This window comes from Ictidomys tridecemlineatus, chromosome 8, assembly GCF_052094955.1.
Source record: "Ictidomys tridecemlineatus isolate mIctTri1 chromosome 8, mIctTri1.hap1, whole genome shotgun sequence".
In the NCBI taxonomy this organism is placed as follows: domain Eukaryota; kingdom Metazoa; phylum Chordata; class Mammalia; order Rodentia; family Sciuridae; genus Ictidomys; species Ictidomys tridecemlineatus.
Window position 1 is genome coordinate 30845940 of NC_135484.1, and position 19371 is coordinate 30865310.

A 19371-nucleotide genomic window follows, 5' to 3' on the forward strand; every position below is an offset into this window, starting at 1 on the left:
ACATTCCAGTCTCTCCACCCACTTCCTTCTCTTCCTTGGGTACTGGGATGGCTAAGCACTTAGACTAGAGCCCCATTTCTGTCTGTCAGGACTGAGGCTGGAGCAAGGAGGCCACTTCTCCAGCCATGAAAAAAGCCAGCCAGAGGGCTGACAAAGTCAAAGGAGGGCCAGATGCCAAGTAGTAAGGGAGAAAGTCAATAAAGGTACCAAGGATAAGTCTGAGGGTAGATAGCGACAGGCCACCAAGCTAACAGTTCTCACCAGAGCCACTGATGGCCTCCCAATGCTGCCTTGCTTGCCCTCTTCCCTTTGCACTAAACCAGAGACCTTCCCATATGTAAATATGATCCTGTTACCCTGTTTCCACTGATTGCCTCAAAGATAAAATGAAGAATCATGGCTTGCAATTCCTTTATGAATAGGGCTTTTTTAACCTCTTGCTGCCTTCCACTTTGTACTCAACGTCCAGCCACTCTGAAATTTTCTCCCAGAACTTCTGTGCCTTTGCCCACTTTGTTCCATCTGAGAAAAGTGAGTTCCTGCTCCATTCTGCTTTTCCCACCTCCTTGCCTAAACGCTGGTAGAATTTCAGTTATTTAGAAGTTATTTCTCCTAGAGGGCCTTCCCTGACTTTCTAAATCAGAGCTTCTCAAGGGGTAGGCCTGCAGTGCTTCCTTAAAGTATTTCTAGGCCCTTTCCATAGTAACAGAATCAAAATCTCTGTGGCTAGGGCCCAAGAAATTGCATTTTAGCAAGCATTCCATGTATTGTGAGGCACACATATTTTGTGATCACTGGGTTAGACTCTGAGATGATATTTAAAATAGATAGATAGATAGATAGATCTATCTATCTATATATAAACCCATACAGTATAGTTACCAGCAATCAAAATGGACACAGAATGGACTCTGGTTGTCAATCTCTGATATGTACTAGTATATATAGACTACCCATCACCAGGTATTCCTATGCTGCTTTGTTCTACCCTATGCTGCTTAAATTCTACCCATCTAGAATTTACTGGATGATATTTATTAAGCACTTCCTTTGTCCAAGTATTGCACTAAGTTCTTTTCTTACATCACTTAAGTAACTTTCAAGGTAATCTTGTAAATTAAGTGCTAAGATTGTTTTCATTTTTCACATGGCAAAACCAATACAGAGATGTTAAGCAACTTGCTCAATGTCAAACCCCAGTGTGTATACTGGAGACCATCTTACACTGCCCCCAGCATGGTTATTTTAATTGCCAGTCTGGTTACTTGGCTTTACTATGTTCTTCATGGGATCAAACCTGGTACATGATAGGCTATCAATAAATGACTGGAGAATGGATTATATTCGTTCCGTTTAAAATCAAGAGAAAAGAAGGGTTAGGAGGATACCTGATTGCTTATTTTGGAGCTGCCTTTTAAAGAACTTCAAAGACATGGAGCTAGAAAGATTGCAAGAATTGAGACATAATAACCATCTGAGGTAACTGAGGCCTATGCACTAAAAAGCATCAGTCACAGAATTTTCTTTCTTACTCCAAGTATTTTCAAAGAGACAGAAATGAAACTAACATGAATGCACTTGGCCAGTAAGATCCTCACCCCCCTATAACACACACAGAGTTGAGAGGCAATACCCCTCCATATTAAAAAACAAAACAAAACAACAAAACAAACAAACAAAAAAAAACACCTTTCCAGGATGCTTGTTAGTGGGAACTGTTAGAGTCCTTAGCCTACATATCAGAACTGGCTGTGTCACCAGACTCATCACAGATCAAGACACTTCACTTCTTTCTCCACAATATCAAATTGATTTCTTCTCTCAGATTGGAACACTATGGTTGTCACTTAGCACAGCTGTGATCATTCTTCAGTTTGGTCCCATCTCAAACTTTTCATAACTGCTACAACATAGTACTTCATCGTTTACCCTTCTTCACATTTGCTCAGTCTCAGTCAGCCTCACCTGCATTTCTGCTCAAAACCCCCCTAACTCCAGTTTGGCTGTTTTGTGAGCCAAACTGCACCTCTGCTAGATAAACAAGTTTCCTAAAACCTTCTGGAGGAAAGGCAAAACTTAACTTCTACTTCTTAGGGTCTCTGGCAGGCCCTGAAAATTAAGTTGGCATAAGACAGATGAGCAGGAGAAAAGCATAGAGATTTTTTTTCACATGTACATGGTGTTTTGTGAGAAAATGAGGACCCAAAGAAGTGGCAAAACCTGGGTGTTTATACACTCAGTTGAACAAAGAGCTGCAATTGTGATATGATGTTACTTTTCCATGTTGTCTCTTTCCATGCCATCAGGAAACACAGATGCTTCTCTATGAATATCTATTTCTTCTGTCTGGATATCCTAAGATCCAGTTAGCAACATGTCTTTCAAACAGGGCTCAGTGACCACTCAAGTCCATGTACTTCTCTCTCTCTTTTCTGAGCTCCCATGGTATTCATCTTCAGAGCCAATCCCATTTTGATATTGAGTATATTCTGCATTGATTTGTAAATTAGCTGCAGAACTCAATACAGTGCAATATTGTAGTGTAGTACTCAGTCTAGTGCTGCTGAGTGCCCATTATACTTGGTAGGTGTAATTAAACTTAGAATAGGCCCCAAACCTTTCTCTTAGTGGCCCCCTGCTGCCTTAAAAAGCATTCAGATATTTGTAAAAATTTGAAAGTATTTGTTTAGCCTAATTCTTTTAATAAAAATCAGCATCTTGGCATCCACCCAATGAAGAAGTCCAGAAATCAGGGCATCAGAATCCATTAGGATTCACTTTCCTAACTTCACTTTGACCTGAGAGCCTGGTCAATCTCTGCGGTTGCATTGAATCATGAAACAAGACATCTTTCTGCAGACCAGAATCAGCTGTTTTGGTGTATTTTCTTCCAGCTACTCCAGGAAGCCACATTTCCCCCCCACTCTTTCCACATACCCAACAGTTTCTATTTTCTGGGCTAAGTTGTACACCATTGTGCTTAGGCCCTGATGTTTTTGCTTTTGTTTTGTTTTTTGCTTCAGTTTCCTGAAGAAATGCTTGAAAGATGCAGACTTGCCTCTGACACTCTGATCTCTCCTCTCCTTTTCCTTATTTCTCCAATGAGATTTTCCATTGTTTTCCATACATGGACTGGACTTGACCTGTGTTTATCTTGCCTGTTTGGAATTGTTCTTTTCTAATTGGCCCTCTCCCAGAGAAAGGGAGCAAGTAGCAAAAAGGGAGTTTGGGAAAATAAAAGTTAGAATTCACTCTTCACTTCAACCTGTTAACTTCCTGCTAACCCTCCCTTGCCCACTACCAGGTGTCTACCCACAAGGCCCACCACTCACTCCTGTCCAGCTTTGGTAACTGTGCTACCTGGAACAGTGGTCTAATACAGTACTGCTGATTTAGATCATAGCATAACTGGTCTAAATAGAGAAGAGGAATATAAGAATATTGAAATTAGCACATTAAACTGGTGTCTGTAGATATCAAAATTATAAAAATTTTGTTTTTAAAAATGGATTGACTCTCTTTTAGAACTAGCAAATGGACAAAGTATAGATTTTCGATAGAATACTCAATTTGGATGTAAAGACAGCAGAAGTCCTCTAACTATATTTGAAGCATTTTCAGAATGGGAAAGTTTCATTGAAATGCCTTCAAATTTTTAGTCTGATTCTAAAGTACACATTTCTATTACAATCCTGTTCACTGTTATAACCCATTATTTGTTCAGAGGTAGAAACATTAACTGAAATTCAGGCCATGGTGGGATTGCTACAATTTTTTTTTTATACTCTTAATCCAATTTTTAGAAAAATCTCTATTACTCAGTAAGCAATGAAATCTAGTAGGAGAGACAGTAAACAAGGATGAAAAAGATTAGTTTAGCTCTCTAGAAACTGACTTTTCTTAGTGTTCTATCATCCAGTGTCAGCATCTCAGGGTATTTCCTAGCCCTCACTTCAGTATTTGGTTGTCACTTTCAGAAGATAATTCTATTTCATATACACATTTAATATAAATATATATGTTTAAAAGCAAATTATTATAATAAAAAACATACATTCAAGGCATGCTTATATACTCAGATTTCATCCAGCTAGGAGGTTGTTGACATTGATAAACCACTCAACTCTTGCTTTTTTTAAATTTACAAGGTCATTAGGTGAGTTCAGTGAAACTACAGTCTCTATGTGCAGTGGAGAATATATGAAAGTCCTTATAATTTGTCAATAATTAGAATCCTCCAAAGAAATACTTTAAATTTATTAAGGACTTGACTCCCCAAAGTCTCTCGATTATATTACCCAGTGTAAGAGTAAAATCTGGCCACTTTATCATTGTCAGTAGATTTTCCCAAAGGAACAATCTTTATAGAAAATAATATCACACAATTCTGTTAGTAACTTTGGTTCTATTATCAAGATATCAGATAAATTGGAATTTATAAATTATCCATGTTAGCTAGAGGCTTAATTAAGAAAGTTTTGTCAGTTTGGAAACTCTACATGGAGGGAAATGGTTGAAAAAAAAAAGTAAGTAAGAAAGAAAGACAAAGTAAGAAAAAAAGTAAGAAAGTAAGAAAGACCAAGTAAGAAAAAAAGTAAGTAAGACCAAGTATACTCTAAAATAAATACCTAATAAATTTATGAAAAAATATGCCATATACATTATTTCCATAGCCAATGTAGATGCTCAGATGGCAATTTCCCAAAGATATTATTTTCTATATTTTTATTTATGTTTTTGCCTACTTCACTGTTTACATTCCAGTTATAACTTGAATATCAGTTATAACATTTTAAAGGGTCACATACAACACATTTAAAAGCTTACTATCTTGAAAACATAACTCCCTTCAGGGAGTATAGCATGGGTTTATTGGATTCTTGCCTTTGTTGACATTTCATAGGGTTATATCCACAAGTGAAGTCTTGGAAATTTAGTAACCAACGAATTTTTCATAACACAATGTAACTGATTCCCTTAACAATATGGTGCTAGGACCAGGAAAAGAAAATTTCCTCCATTGTCTGTGGCTATTGCTCTGAGTTTCCTTTCAAGGAGACTAGAAGGCAGGACCCAACAGTTTAATAAACCTGATAGAAAGAGAGAGAGTAAAAATTATGAGCATACACAGAGAGGCTGGGTGAAACTGAACGGTAGGGAGGGAAGCTGACACATCAGGCAGAGATCATCAGTCACAGTGTCAATTTTGCACTGGTTTATGAACCAGGATATTGGGGTAGGAAAGCAGGGCTTGTGAACAGGAGCTAGGAGGAGGGGTTGTTTTTAATATAGTGTTTTTCCTTTTGGTTTTTCCTTTTAATCCTATGGTGTTGAAAACACAGCTTTCACAAAGACAATCTGACCTCTAGTCAACATTATAAATCATTTTCCTAACCTCATAAGCTGAAGCTTTCCGTGAAGATCTGCAATCAATAGTGTAACCCATTCTTCCAACCACATGAGGAAAAAAAAAAAAAAACTCTAACATCCTTATGGTCAACTCTAGAAAGGAAATTTCAAGATGTGGTGCTGTTTCCTTTCTTTCTTTTTCTCAGAAAATTTATATACAATGATACTACTTGAAGTGATTACTTTTTAATCCAGGGCTCAATATCTTGAGCATGACTCCCCACTGACATTTTCTAAAATCAATAAATGTAGGATGCAAAATAATGAGAATATTGTTAACAGTACAATTAATAATTGGGTTACCACCTCAAAATTTAAGATAATGAACATTCTGCTTTTAAAATTCCAATTAATGTTACTTTGAGCCATTCCTCTATGTAGCATTCATGTCACCCAACTTAATAGAACACAGGCTGGTTTCTGCATATCACTTACACAAGTAACTATGTATCTGTAGGACAGAGTTTAAAAAGCTAAGCTCCAGAGTAGCCCAAGTGAGATGTCAGAAAAGTGCTGAAGAAGGAAAAAATAAAAAGATCAACTTGAGCAAAGAAAGAAAGAAAAGTGCCGAAGACAACAGCTCTGAGTAAGAAAATCAGTAAGAGTATATGTGGCAGGATTGCAAAAAAAAAAAATAAATAAATAAATAAATAAATAAATAAATAAATAACACCCCCATAATTCTAAATTTAGGAAATTTTTAGGTCTTTATTCTATTACTGGTCAGAGTGATGGATTTTTTTGACTGCATCTGGGTGTGATATTTTTAAATGAACTACAGAAAACAAGACAGTGTCTAATGGAGAAAGAAAGCATCAACTATGAAGAAAAGTGGCAAAACTAATTTCTGAGACAACTTGAGAGAGAAAATGTGAGGGTAAAATATAATAGTACATGTCAAAAATTGAAATATCAAGAGTAATCTCTGCATCTTCAAAAAACACAACCTGGCAGTTTTGTTAAAATGACGTTTTGATCCATATAGAGCAAAAATGGTGTGGTAAAAAGTAGGGGTGGCCAAATATGATTTTGAGTATCCAAGCAGGGACCTTGTGATCATGTGCCAAGGGGGAATGATGAAAAGATTCTTAACTTTTCACCCAACATTATGATTTCATACACATCACTGCATGATCCTTTGCCAAGCATAACTTTTTGTTTTAAAATCTTTGAGATCAAAAAGCTAGAAATCACTTAAAAGTTTAAATTTAGCATATGACAAAGATACATATCCATCCTTTATTATTCACTAGTTTATCCTACATGTATGGCCGCTAGTACACATTGAATAATGTTATAATAATACACTTATGATGAAATAATAAGGAAGGGCAGTAGATTCAGGCACCACTTATGTTACTGAGCATGTTAATAATAGCTTAGTAATAATATCTCGTAGCAGGTGAAGTCTGTATTATATGCAATATGAGAAAAATGTTAAATATAAACAGTGGCACCAGAATTTGAAGTTGGCAAGGCTGATGCTATCACTAACATTTTATAGAGGATTTCCATATGCCATTTTTACATGTAAGAAAAGGTCATGTGCTTAGATTGGACCACACACCCAGAGGGATCATTTAGATTCCCCTGCCCTTCAGACTCTCTTCTCAGTATCACTAATTAATCTACCTAATCATCATTTATTTAAACACATATTTATACCTTCATTATAAGAGGGCATAAACTCCCTCTGTTTAAATCTATTTCTTTGGATTCTTTATGCTTTAAAAGCATTAACATTCTACTATATCCATCTATACTTTTAATATTTTCCATTGTATTTATGGAATTGCATGGTGAGGATTGATTAGAAGAATTAAAGTATCTTTGTATGTTAGTGATTGCTCTTAGAGTTAGATGCATGCTGAGAAAAAAAAACACAACAATCCTGCATGTTTGGGATCTATAAAGCATTTCCCATTTTTCTGTATTCCTTCCCTTTATTAATTTTTTTATCGTTTTACCACTCCCTGACATTCTGTGACAGGGTCACATCCCCAAACCCAAACCATTAGGACTAGCAATGTTTCAGAATTCAATTTAGAAATTTTTATAAAACTTCACAGTATACTCCAATCAGGGTCTGTGACAGCTCTCCATGACCAAACGTTAATACTTCTTCAGTGTCATGTATTGAAATGTCTTCTAAGTGGGATAAAGTCTACAAATAGCTTCACCTTTCTTCAGGTCAAATTTTACTGCCAGATGAGTTCATGTTAGGTCACTTTTACTGCCAAATGAGTCAGGAAATACTTTTCAGTTCAAAGAGCTTTTGATTTTCAGAATCACAGATAAGATATTGTAGATCTATAAATATTTACTCTTTGTCTATTTTCTGTCCATCTCTCCAACTAAAATTTAAGAGCAATGATATGTTAATATTTTGTGTTTCTTCTTCACTGTGCCTAAAAAGTTTAAAATAATAGAAGACTCAAAATCTCAATAAATAGCTGTTCAGTGAATGAATGATTGAATGCATGAGAAGATCTGCCATCAGAGTTCTGGTTCTGCCCATAAAAGAAACTCCATATTTTATGACAAATCCTTGTTCTTTTAGACTTTACATAGTAATACACAGAGTAGACAAAGGTTATGGACAGATGCAGAAACTGAAAAACAAGAAAAAATTATCTATGGCGAGAAGGAGCATTAAGCAAAATGATGGCAGAAATAAAAGATGCAAGTAAACAGAAGCCATGAAGCCAAAGAAGAGAAGATGTCATTAGTTAAATTTACTAAAAATAACAAAAACAACTGAAAAGAGATGCTTGAGTCTGCATAATGACAAGAGTCTAAAGATTTGGTATCAGTGATACCCTACAGATTCTTAAAATAAACTTCCATTAACTAAATGTTTACTATACAACTTTGTTCCTTACAACTTGAAACAACTAATTCTTTAGAGAAATCAAGAAACTTCTCTGAGCCTTGATTCTTCATGATGAGGTTGAAGAAATGATGTCAAAATTTCTTTTCAACTAAAATAATTGTGTATATGACAGTGATTCAAAACACTAGTTTACAGAATTTCTTAAAGAAATTGTCAGAATTCAGATTGCTAGATACCATTCCCCAAGTTTTTAAGACTAAAGTAAGATTTGAGAATTTACCTTTCTAAGGTGCAACTGATGATATTAGTGTATTAGGATTCCCCATAGAAACAGAACCAATACAATGTATCCCTTTATCCATAAAGAAGGAGGGACAAAAAGACAGATTGATTATAAATAATTGGTTTACATGATTATGGAGGCTGAAATATACAAAAATCTAAGGTCTGAGGACCTGAGAACAAGAAAGAATGATAGTATAAGTTCTAGTCCAAGACTGAGGCATAAAAAAACCAATGTCCTAGCTCAAAGATCATCTTGAAGAGGGAACATTTTTCTTCCTTACCCCACTTTAGTGTTCTTTTCTGTCCTCTAAGAGACTTGATAGGCCCACCCACATTGAGAAGGGCAATCTTCTTTTGTCATTCTACTGATAAAAGTGTTAATTTCATCCAGTAACACCCTTGCAGACATACCCAGAATAATGCTTAACCAAATATCTGGGCACCTCATGGCCCAGTCAAGTTGATACATACAAATACACTGATGCTGTTGCTCTGGAAACCACAGTTTAAGAACCATTGGCCTCTTACATAAACAATGTTTATTTACAAGGCATATATAAACCATTACTCAAATCCCAGTTCCCTCTGAAAATAATTCAAGTTTGTCTATCTGTAAAGGTATGTTTATATTCCCACCAACTTTTGATATTCATTTGTTTTCCAATCGTAATGGAGATCTTCTAGAGAAAAAAAAAAAACATGAAGAGAATCTTTTCCCACTGTGAAACTTATTTAACCATGAAGCTTACTTTAAAAAATTTTTTTTTAATGAAATTCACATTTAATATTTTCTTCAGACACTGAAAAAGAGTCCTCACAGAAGAAATATTTCAGTATTCCTGTTTCCTTTGGACTTTCTCATAGCAATGGCTTATTTTCTTGCAAACCAAAATTTTCAATTTCAAATGACATGGCATAACCAATCTAAGTCCAACTGAACTTAAAGATCTTAAAAAGTTTCTCACCTCCTTGGAAGCAAATCTTAATTCAATGAAAACAGAATAATTTTGATTGCTCTTTTCAATGCAAGAGAGAAGATACACAGCTTTTTTTTTAACACTCAAATCAAAATTATCATTAGAAAAAAAAAAGATTTCACATGTGGCAGATTTAAAAGTAAAGTCTCAGAAAACCTACAATCACCAAATAAATAGACTGACTTCTTTGGAAATAATTATACTTCAAAGAAAGTAATGCCATTATTCACTTTCAAAGGCATGAAAACAAGATATAAATTGTTGTAAGTATTTCATAGTTCACTGGTAAACTTCTTGGAAAAACATTTTATTACCAAATGACACATCAACAGAGATACCTACCCAGGTTTCCTACAGGAGGAAAATTTGAGTGGAGGCACAGCGAGCCTGGAGCAGTTTTCTAGAGGATTGATCCAGGAGTGATTAATTATCACATATATACATGGGTGTGACAAAGCATATAAAAGGCACTCTAAGTGCATGTCTGGGTCACCTGATTTTCTTCTAGAAATGAACAATGGACCTCTGAAGACTGAAATAAGCATGATACCTTAGTCAAGGGGGGGGGGGAAGAAAAGAAAAGATGGAAATGGGAAGATTAAAAGGTTGACAGCAGGTTTTTTATTTTTTTTTTTCTTCCAAAGCCAATTTATTTTTCTTTGAGCTAAAGGGACTTTGGCTTGAGGCTGGGGTAAAATAGCCGTGCCCAGAAGCCACATTCATCACACCGAGCAAAAGCACCACAAAGGAGACAGCATGATAAATACCTGGTTTCAACATTCCAGGATAGAGTATCCAGAAATAAGGGCAAGAATTTATTTATCTCCTTAAACCTGGAATCTAGCAAGCTCAAATAATAGTCTTAACAAAGATTGCCTCCAAACACTCAATCTATTCATTGATTTAAAATGTTAACTATATTAATTACATGATGCTTCATCACTTTCTAAAATGGCTGATAGAGTTGTTCACTCATCTAGGACACACATGCAAGTTATTTGTTATGGTGATTACTTGCTTTGCAGAGTCCATGCCCTTGACCCAGCCCCATAGATCAATGTCCGGCCAAGAGAGATCTCTAGCAAGGGACAACATGAACCCTGTCCTCAAGGTTAGGCTTTCGAAGCTAATAGCTGATCCTGGATTCTGGGATAAGACTAGCCTGGGTTTTAATTTTATAACCAAACACAAAGTTGTCTGACCTTAAGTGACTTAACCTCTGGAAACCTCAATTTCCTCAAGCATAAAATGAACTAATTATAAACCATGAGTCAAAGTATGTTTTTAAGTCAAATGTGAGATATTATATATAAAGTATCTATGTGTGGCACATAGTAAGTGTTCAAGAAATATTAGTTACTATGTTACTAATTTTTTTATAGCAGAGCTTCCCTAAATGACCTTCAATAAATTGATTATCAGATTAATTCACCCTGCTATCCATTCCTTCTGTTAAATATATGTATTGATATCTGTGACATTCTAAATGCTCTAAACAACAGACTTCATCTCAGAAGGCCTATACAATATTGCTCCTGCCAGTTGAGTTTTATGCTTCACAAAAGTCAAATAAGTTTATTTTCAAATCTGTATGATCAGTATAATTGTTACTGGACTTTTGTAATTTAAAACACAATATGTAAAGCTATGAAATAAAAGTGAAACCAAAAAGTCACCTCTCTGAACTAAGTTAAAAGCTTTAAAAAGATATATAGAAAAATGATTTCTGCCACATTAAACCACAAAATTATAAAAGGTTATGGGGGGTAAATCATAATAATTTAGAAAGTACTACACTTAGAATGCCTCATAAGTCCTTTAAAATCTTTCCACATTTTAAAGAAACTACAGTGGAAATTATAAAGCATGCATTTTAGATATTGTTTATGAAGAAGGTATTGCAGAGCTCCAGTCAGCAGACCAGTATGTGCAGAAATCACCCTGGCCCTGCCTCAAAAGACTAATAACGAAAGAGCCATATGTATTTCAGAGTTAAAATAAACTATTTGACATATGAATACATAGTCCCCCCTTCCTTTACATGAAGTTTTAACAAGTGACAATTGCTGGTCCCATCTGAATCAGATAAGAGAAATACCCCGAGTCATTAGGCCTCTTCTTAAAAGAGCTTTAAATTTAAATAGAAAAATGTTCATCAGTGGACACATCTCAGACAGTTGGGAATAAGTTCAAGAGAGCTATTGTACATCACAGTAAATGCACTTAACAATATATTTTATACTTGAAAATATCTGAGAGTAGATTTTAAGTGTTCTCAACACACACACACACACACACACACACACATGCACACACACATGAAGTAATGCAATTGTTAATTAGCTTGATCTAGCCAGTCCACCATGTATACATATATCAAAACATTATACTTTATACCATAAATATGTACAAATTAACATGCCAATTTAAAAATGAAATGTGTTTAAAATTTTTTAACATAAATTTAAATAGGGAAAGGGAGTTACTTTTGCAAGCAGATAGGGATTTGTTTTTGTTGATTTATTCACAACAGTATTCAGTCACATACAAGAGTGGTTTTTTTGTTTGTTTGTTTGTTTGTTTGTTTTTGTAGCACATTTGGTCCAGGATGAAAAAATGTTGTGAGGTAGCAGAAAAAGGCTAGGGTAGAAGTTCTCAAAAGGTGTTCTAATAACTGACTATTTTTAAATCACCTGAAGAACTTTGCAAAACTGAAACAAACAAACAAACCACACACACATTTCTAAAACTCATGTCTGTTATGCTCAAATTCGGGACCCCCAAAAGACCACCAGAGACCAAGATCTATGTAAGCAGCAAAGAGGTGTTTATTGCGAGCTAGCTCGGTCCTCTGCACACACACAGCAACTGGTAATGCTGAGAGGCCCTGAGCCCAGGGTTTGCAGCAGTTTTATACACTCTTTGGGGAAGGCAGGGACTTCACATATATCATAGCATCTCTTAGCAAATCATCACACACCGCAGGAAAATCAAATAACAACTCTAAAACATGATTAGCATATTCACTGGCAGGAACAAGTTGGTTAAGGGTGATTGGTTAGTACAAGAGGGGAATTCGTTTGAACTGATTGGTTTAAGCCACGAGGGGTGTACATGCTGAACTACATGGTTTCCCAACATGTTATCAACCACCATAAACTACTGGGAGGGTCATCTGGCATTCCAAGTATTTTCCCTGTTTCATGTTGATTGGTGGTTGCAAAGGGGGTTGCTATGGGTCCTTACCTAGCCTGACTGAGTCAGGGACACCTGGCTCCACAGATCTCCTGTTATTTGTAGATAAACAACTCAGCAGGATGGGTATGTGTCTAGGAGTGCTCTGTGGGTCTTTCCAAGGACAAGGGTCACGCCCCCTTCCTTGGACAGGCTTTGCTCTGAGGTAGAGGCTGGTTTCTCAATGTCCAGTAGTCTGATTTAGTAGGTTTAGGAAAAGGCACAAAAAAAAGGGTGGGGGGGAGGGATTTTATATGCATCTGACAGATAACTAGGTTTGAAAATGACTGATATTGAACAGTGAAGCCTAATCAAATCATAATGTGAGCCACAAACATGAGCAACATTTTCTAGTAGCATCATTTTAGAAAGAAAACAAAAATTGTTAATATTTTAATTTCTTAATTATATCATATATTTTATTTAAATCAATAAGCCCCAATACTATCATTTCAATATGTAATCAAAATAATAATTACTAATGAGATATTTTACATGCTTTAAACTCATGCTAAGTCTTGAGAGGGTGTGTTTAACACCCATAACATATCTATTTATACCTGCCTGACTCCAGGTACTCAAGACTCCCAATGGTTACTGGTATTCCCATGTTGTGAAGGGAAAGTATAGAATACAAAAAGGTAGACTGTCTTAGTGGTAGAGTCTGTCTTAATAATGATATTGCATTTTAGAAGTTCATTACCATTAAACTTTTAAGGAAAGGAGATAATTAGGAAGATCAAAAAGAATGAAAGAACATGTAAATTTCAGGATTAATATGACATTTAACTCCCAAGTTTGTGTATTATGAATTAATGAAACACATAAATATTTAAAAGAAAATAAGGGAAATTGATGCTCATGCACTCAAAATGGGATAAAGTTTTAGAATTGTTACTGTACAAGAGTAAAAAAAAAAAAAAAGTTGAATGCCATGATATTTTAGTTAAAAAACAGAATTCCCACAAATTTCATGTTCTCCTTTCAGGGACTCATGGGACAATACAGTGTGGAACAGAAATACCTTTACAGAGAAAGTAAATTTCCTAGTGTACAAGGAGAAAGCAAGAAGCAATTCCAAATGTTTTATGCTGTGCACAACTGCATGCATTTATCACATTATCATGTTAGAGAAAACACATTTTCGAGGCTGAAATAATAAGTGTGAAAAAGAGCTTAAGATAGACTGTTGCACATTCTCCTCTGAGAATTCAAAACTAATTTTTTAAAAACTTCAACAGTAAAGTACTCTCATCGGGAATAATATCACAGCCCAAACTGCTGTAAGTCAAACAAAATATTTGTGAAAGAAAGCTCCTTTATTCTATACTAAACATTTTTATCAATAAAAAAATAATGAGAACAGAACAAATTCAGTGTCAGAGATTATGCATGATGTACCAGATTGCAGAACTTTATTATATAGTATGTAAAAGATTCTATAGGGGCCCACTTTTTCATTTCAAGCTGAAAATTGTACCTACACATAATTACATCATGTTTTCTAAATTTTTTTTCACATTTTTCCTCTTACCCAATAACTACAAGTTACATAAAATTATTTTTTAAAGCATCTATAGACATTGATGAAATTCTAACAATTAACCTAAAACTGAATTCTTTAATACACAAATTCATAAACACTTGAAGGTGTTGGTAGAGCTCCTTCACCGGGGCCTACATTTGGTACTGTTCATCCAACAGAAATCACTGGATTTTCCCTGCTTTGTATCTATATTTTTGTTTAGGTAAAGTAGCCAAGGAAACTCAGAATCCAAATTAGAAAAAAGTAGTAACTTGAAGACATGAGCATCTGATTTGTATGTTTACATGTACAAGTCACAATAGCTACATATTAATGGTTAACAAATTAGTCAATTTTTCTGTAACTCTTTTAGGGATAGTGTTGCCAAAAGCTTGGTCCTTGTCCCCGATGCCAATCCAATAAGGAGGACACGGTTTTGAGGAAACATGGGGGTCTCCTGTCCCAAAGGCTGTGATTCTGCTGTGATTCTGCCTATCAACAGGAACAACGGGGAAGGGGGATGTTGGAGGGGTTTAAAGAGGTGATTCAAAGGTTACATTCCATTCTCTGTCTGGAGTTATAATTCACTTGTTAATTTGGGACATAGTCATTTCTGAGATCTTCTGGTACCATCCTCAAAGTCTGGATTGCTTCATTCCTACAGTGGGTGACTGCTCAAGGACAAATAACTCTGTCTATAATGGGGAAGAAAGGTAATCCTATTTCCCCTGAGATTGGGGAGGGGGAAAGATTAGGGAGAAGCAGAGAGAGAGGAAGAGAAAGAAACTTGTCCATTTTAAAGTTGAAATAGCAGAGCAGTATGGGTTATATTCAAATCATTTGAAATCCCACCAATTAAGTTTTAATAAAATAAAGAGATGCTCAAAATTTCTCTTTGATAGGCTTATAAATACTGTTATCAATTAATAGAGCCAACCAAAACAATACTCAGTTAAATAAACAAAGCATTACTGAGAATTAAAAGGGTCCTTTTATTAATATGCTGGTAGTTAGTGCAAATTTTCCCACAGATTAGTTTTTACTCATTCCCTCAACTTTCAATTTACAAAGACCTTTGTTAGGAACTACACTGAGTTAAGTCATTACAATAATTTGTTCATGTCCCATATGTAAGCACTGTGCACACTTGCAAATATAACCACAAGATCAATTTATAAACATTCAAAAAAACAGCTGGCTTTAAACACCATGTGAACTCTCTGAATGTCCAACTTGCTCCCTCCATCACAGGTGATGTAAAATTTTCTCCCCAAAATTTCTCTGCAACTGTAGGGCTTGTATATAAATTGCTTCTCAAATCCATCCTGGTGGCACCTCGGGTTTATTTATTTATTTTTCCTTCTGTTTATTTTGAGTTCCTCTGGCTGCATAAGTGCCCTCTCATTAATCCTCCACAGATGTCTGCCTCTTTAAAACTATTTTCTTAACACAGGTGAACCAATGGTAAAGGGATATAGGATCACATGCTTGTCTATTCACCCTGTCATTTTCCTGAATTTCTCCTCTCAACTCAAATCTCCATTCTCCCTCTCTCATCCTGATTATGGCCTATGATCTTACATCCTGATTTCATTCAGAAAAAAAATAAAAACAATAAGGAAGTACCTAACTGTGTTGCCAGCACCATTCTAACCTATTAACAACCTTATATATTTGATATGAAATGAGTTGGCTTGGTCTTATGCTTCTCTGCAAAGGTGTTCACCTATGTGGTACAGAACAGACCAGGAGAATACAATAGTATTAATCTGGATAGGGATTTTGTTAGATAAGGATGATAAAGGGTATTGGAGACAAAGACAAATTAATTGTAAAATTGAAACTGTGTTACATTCTATTTTTTACAACTCCTAAGAACATAGCTGCCTTATTGTCAAAGCCAGGGTCCTGCCAGTTCAGTAGAATGGTTCAGTCTTGGCAGACATCCCAAGAGGGCAGCACCATCATTAACTACAAATTTACAAATATATGCAGCTTCCTTTAATTATTCATTCTACATCTTACCTGGACACATCAAGAACTTCTTCTTTTCAACCCATACCAACACTTAGAGTAATGTGTTATCTTTTCAATATGCAAAGTAGTTTTCTGTTTTATTTAACTCTTACATGGATTAGCCTAAGTTATAGTGGGGACAAAACTTTTCTCAGTTTGTATTATTCATGATCCCTGTCTTAGTATTCAATTATCATCTTTTCAGAATTAAAGAGCCCCCAATTTTGCCTAAATATTCATAGTAGTGCGAATCATATCTGGCATCCCCCAAGTTAAAACAGTACCACAGATCCTAATCACTTCCTCATTTTTAAGCACCGTTTGGACAAAACATGATATTAACATCATATTAGAGTTGGCACAATAGTACACACCTGTAATATAGCCAAAGCAGGAGTATCACTAAGTTGCCAGCCTAAGCAACTTAGGCTGACTCTGTTTCAAAATTTAGCAAGACTCTGTCTCAAAAATAAAATAAATAAATAAATAAAAATTTTAAAAAGGAGTTGAGGATATAACTCAGTGCTAAAGCACAAAGCACCCCTGGGTTCAATTCCCACAACCAAAATTTAAAAAATAAAATAAAACATGTTAATCATTGGGGAAGACACAGAAAGAAGAATGTCCCTACCGTGAAAAAACTCTTCATCAAATATGCAGCCTATAGGCTAATATGGAATAAAAAAAGACAGAGCCAGAGAAGATAAGAAAGAGCACAGAGGGAGAAGAACAAGAACAAAAGACAAGATTATCCAGATCTCATTGCTCAAAGACCTAAATGGCAATTTAAATAAAACTAAAAGAACCAACATCAAAGAACTTGGAAGGCAGATGGCCTAGACTTCAGAAATATTTAAATGAAAACACTTCAACTCATTTTGCTTCTTAGGTAACAAACATGATCTATTGAAATAAAAAGTAAAACATTGTGTTAAGTACTCAGTGTGCAAGTAGTGTACAAAAACGCATGTTCTATTTGGAAAATGCTGTTCAGAGCAAAGTGACTCTAAAGGGCCACAACCAATGCCTTTAACAAGCATGCTATCTCCAGAGGCATAAAGCCACCGCTGAGAGCAGAAGCCAAGAACAGGAATCTGAACAGACATAACCTCCCATGGGGCAAAACAGCTTTCTATAATCTTTCTAAATAATCTTTAGACCAGCTTCTATGGACCCCATAGGAATGGGGCCCTAATAAAGTCCATGGCCTATGAAACCTATTTATAAAACTTTTCTGAGAAGGTTACACAAATATATTGTCTCAGGCACTGTGTAACTAAAAGTTATAACCTATTCCTTAGGGAATATCTGAGTTTTAGCAGATCTTAAAACTATCTTAATGTAGGGCAGGGTTGTACAAAGGAAATGTAATCCAACTGCATTCTTTTAAAATAATATATGTGTATATATAATATGTATTTAAATCTGCTGTGATAATTCTCTATCATTGTAATAATAATCACTACTCTTTATGTTCCAGACACTGAGATAAGCACTTTATATACATCATCTCTCTTAATCTTCACAAAAATATAATAAGGCAGGTATTATTATAAAAAAGAATTGAGATTTATACAAGCTAATTCACTTCTCTGCTGCCTGACAATGACTAAACGGCAAAGCCAGGATTCAATATGAGCCTCCTATGATTAAACCAGTGTGTGTTCAACAAACACAATATAGACAGATAGATGGACAGATAGAAAGAGCCATTGCACTGCCCTCTTATCACTTTTCAAATGGATTAATTTGGATACTGTAAGAACCTTTACTCACCAGTGTGGTTCCCAGTGGTCAGCTCTACAAATACACCAAGAATATCTGTCAAATATTCCACTTCAAAGTTTTCAGTTTATTAAAAGAGTTGGAAATTGTTACCAGTGTCTGTGCTCACAATTATTGAAGAAAAAGAAACATATAATACGTTTTAAGCTCAGATATGCCTTCCCCACTATTTGTGGAGCTCAGAATAAACCTCTGACTGCATTATGATTAAACATCCATGGTTTTCATTTATTCAAACTCACACTCAGCTCATTATTTCTGATATAGTAACCCTGCCAGTGATATAAGCTGCCAAATAGTATACTAAATTTCAGGTTCACCTTTGGGTCTCTGGTGAACCCATAAAAGCTATATTTATGTATTTGATAGCCTCAAATTTTAATGGAAAAAGAGCATATTAATAAAATGTTCTGTTTAGTACACACAAGTCAAATACATGCCATTATAGAAAGGTTACTTTCTCAAAATAGAATTTTTAAAGCAATCATTACCCAAAGCAGATTATATGCAGACATGAGGAAATTAAAGCTCAAAGGTTAATTAAAATGATCTACAGAAATCTATGGTTTAAAGGTAGGGTTTGGAGAAAAATTGTCCAAATCAGACTTCCAAGAACACAGAATTTTAAAATGAAGACAAAGTTGAAATGCAACTCTTCCAATTCAAAACAATCCTTTGACTACTTTCTTCATTAAAAAAAAAAAGTAAAGACCTAACATAGGCATAAAAAAAACAACCAAAAAAAACCCTTCTATTTAGGTCTTTATTTTCTCCTCTTTTTCTTAATTTTTATTGTCCAGGTACTCTGTTAATAGCTGGTTAAACTTCCTGAAAGAACCTAAGAAAGACTAAGTTTTCTGCAAACAAGAAACACGTATATTTATTCGGAGATATACTTTTAAAGTATCTCAGAAAAATATATCCAGTTTGCATATTATGACCTGTGTTCCTTAGAAGAGGTACTAAATTGGATTCTACAAAGGAGCCAAGGTCTTGAGGCCTATGGGTTTACTGATATATTATTTTCTCTCCTGCACTGACAGTTGTAGCAAATGCTTCTGTATAGTTTATATTCATATATGTATTTTTGTTGACATGAAATCCATATTCCTTATTTATTAATACCTACTTAGAAACCTACAAAAAAGATAAATAAGTAGTGTTCTTAGAAAATTACTACTTCATAAAAAAACTAAGATTAAAAATCATACAACTGTAAAGCCAAGCTCTTTGTTACACATGCCCAGCTTTCTAAATCCCATAAAAATCTCAACATCTGACCCATTTCATTTTTACAGGGAAGGAAC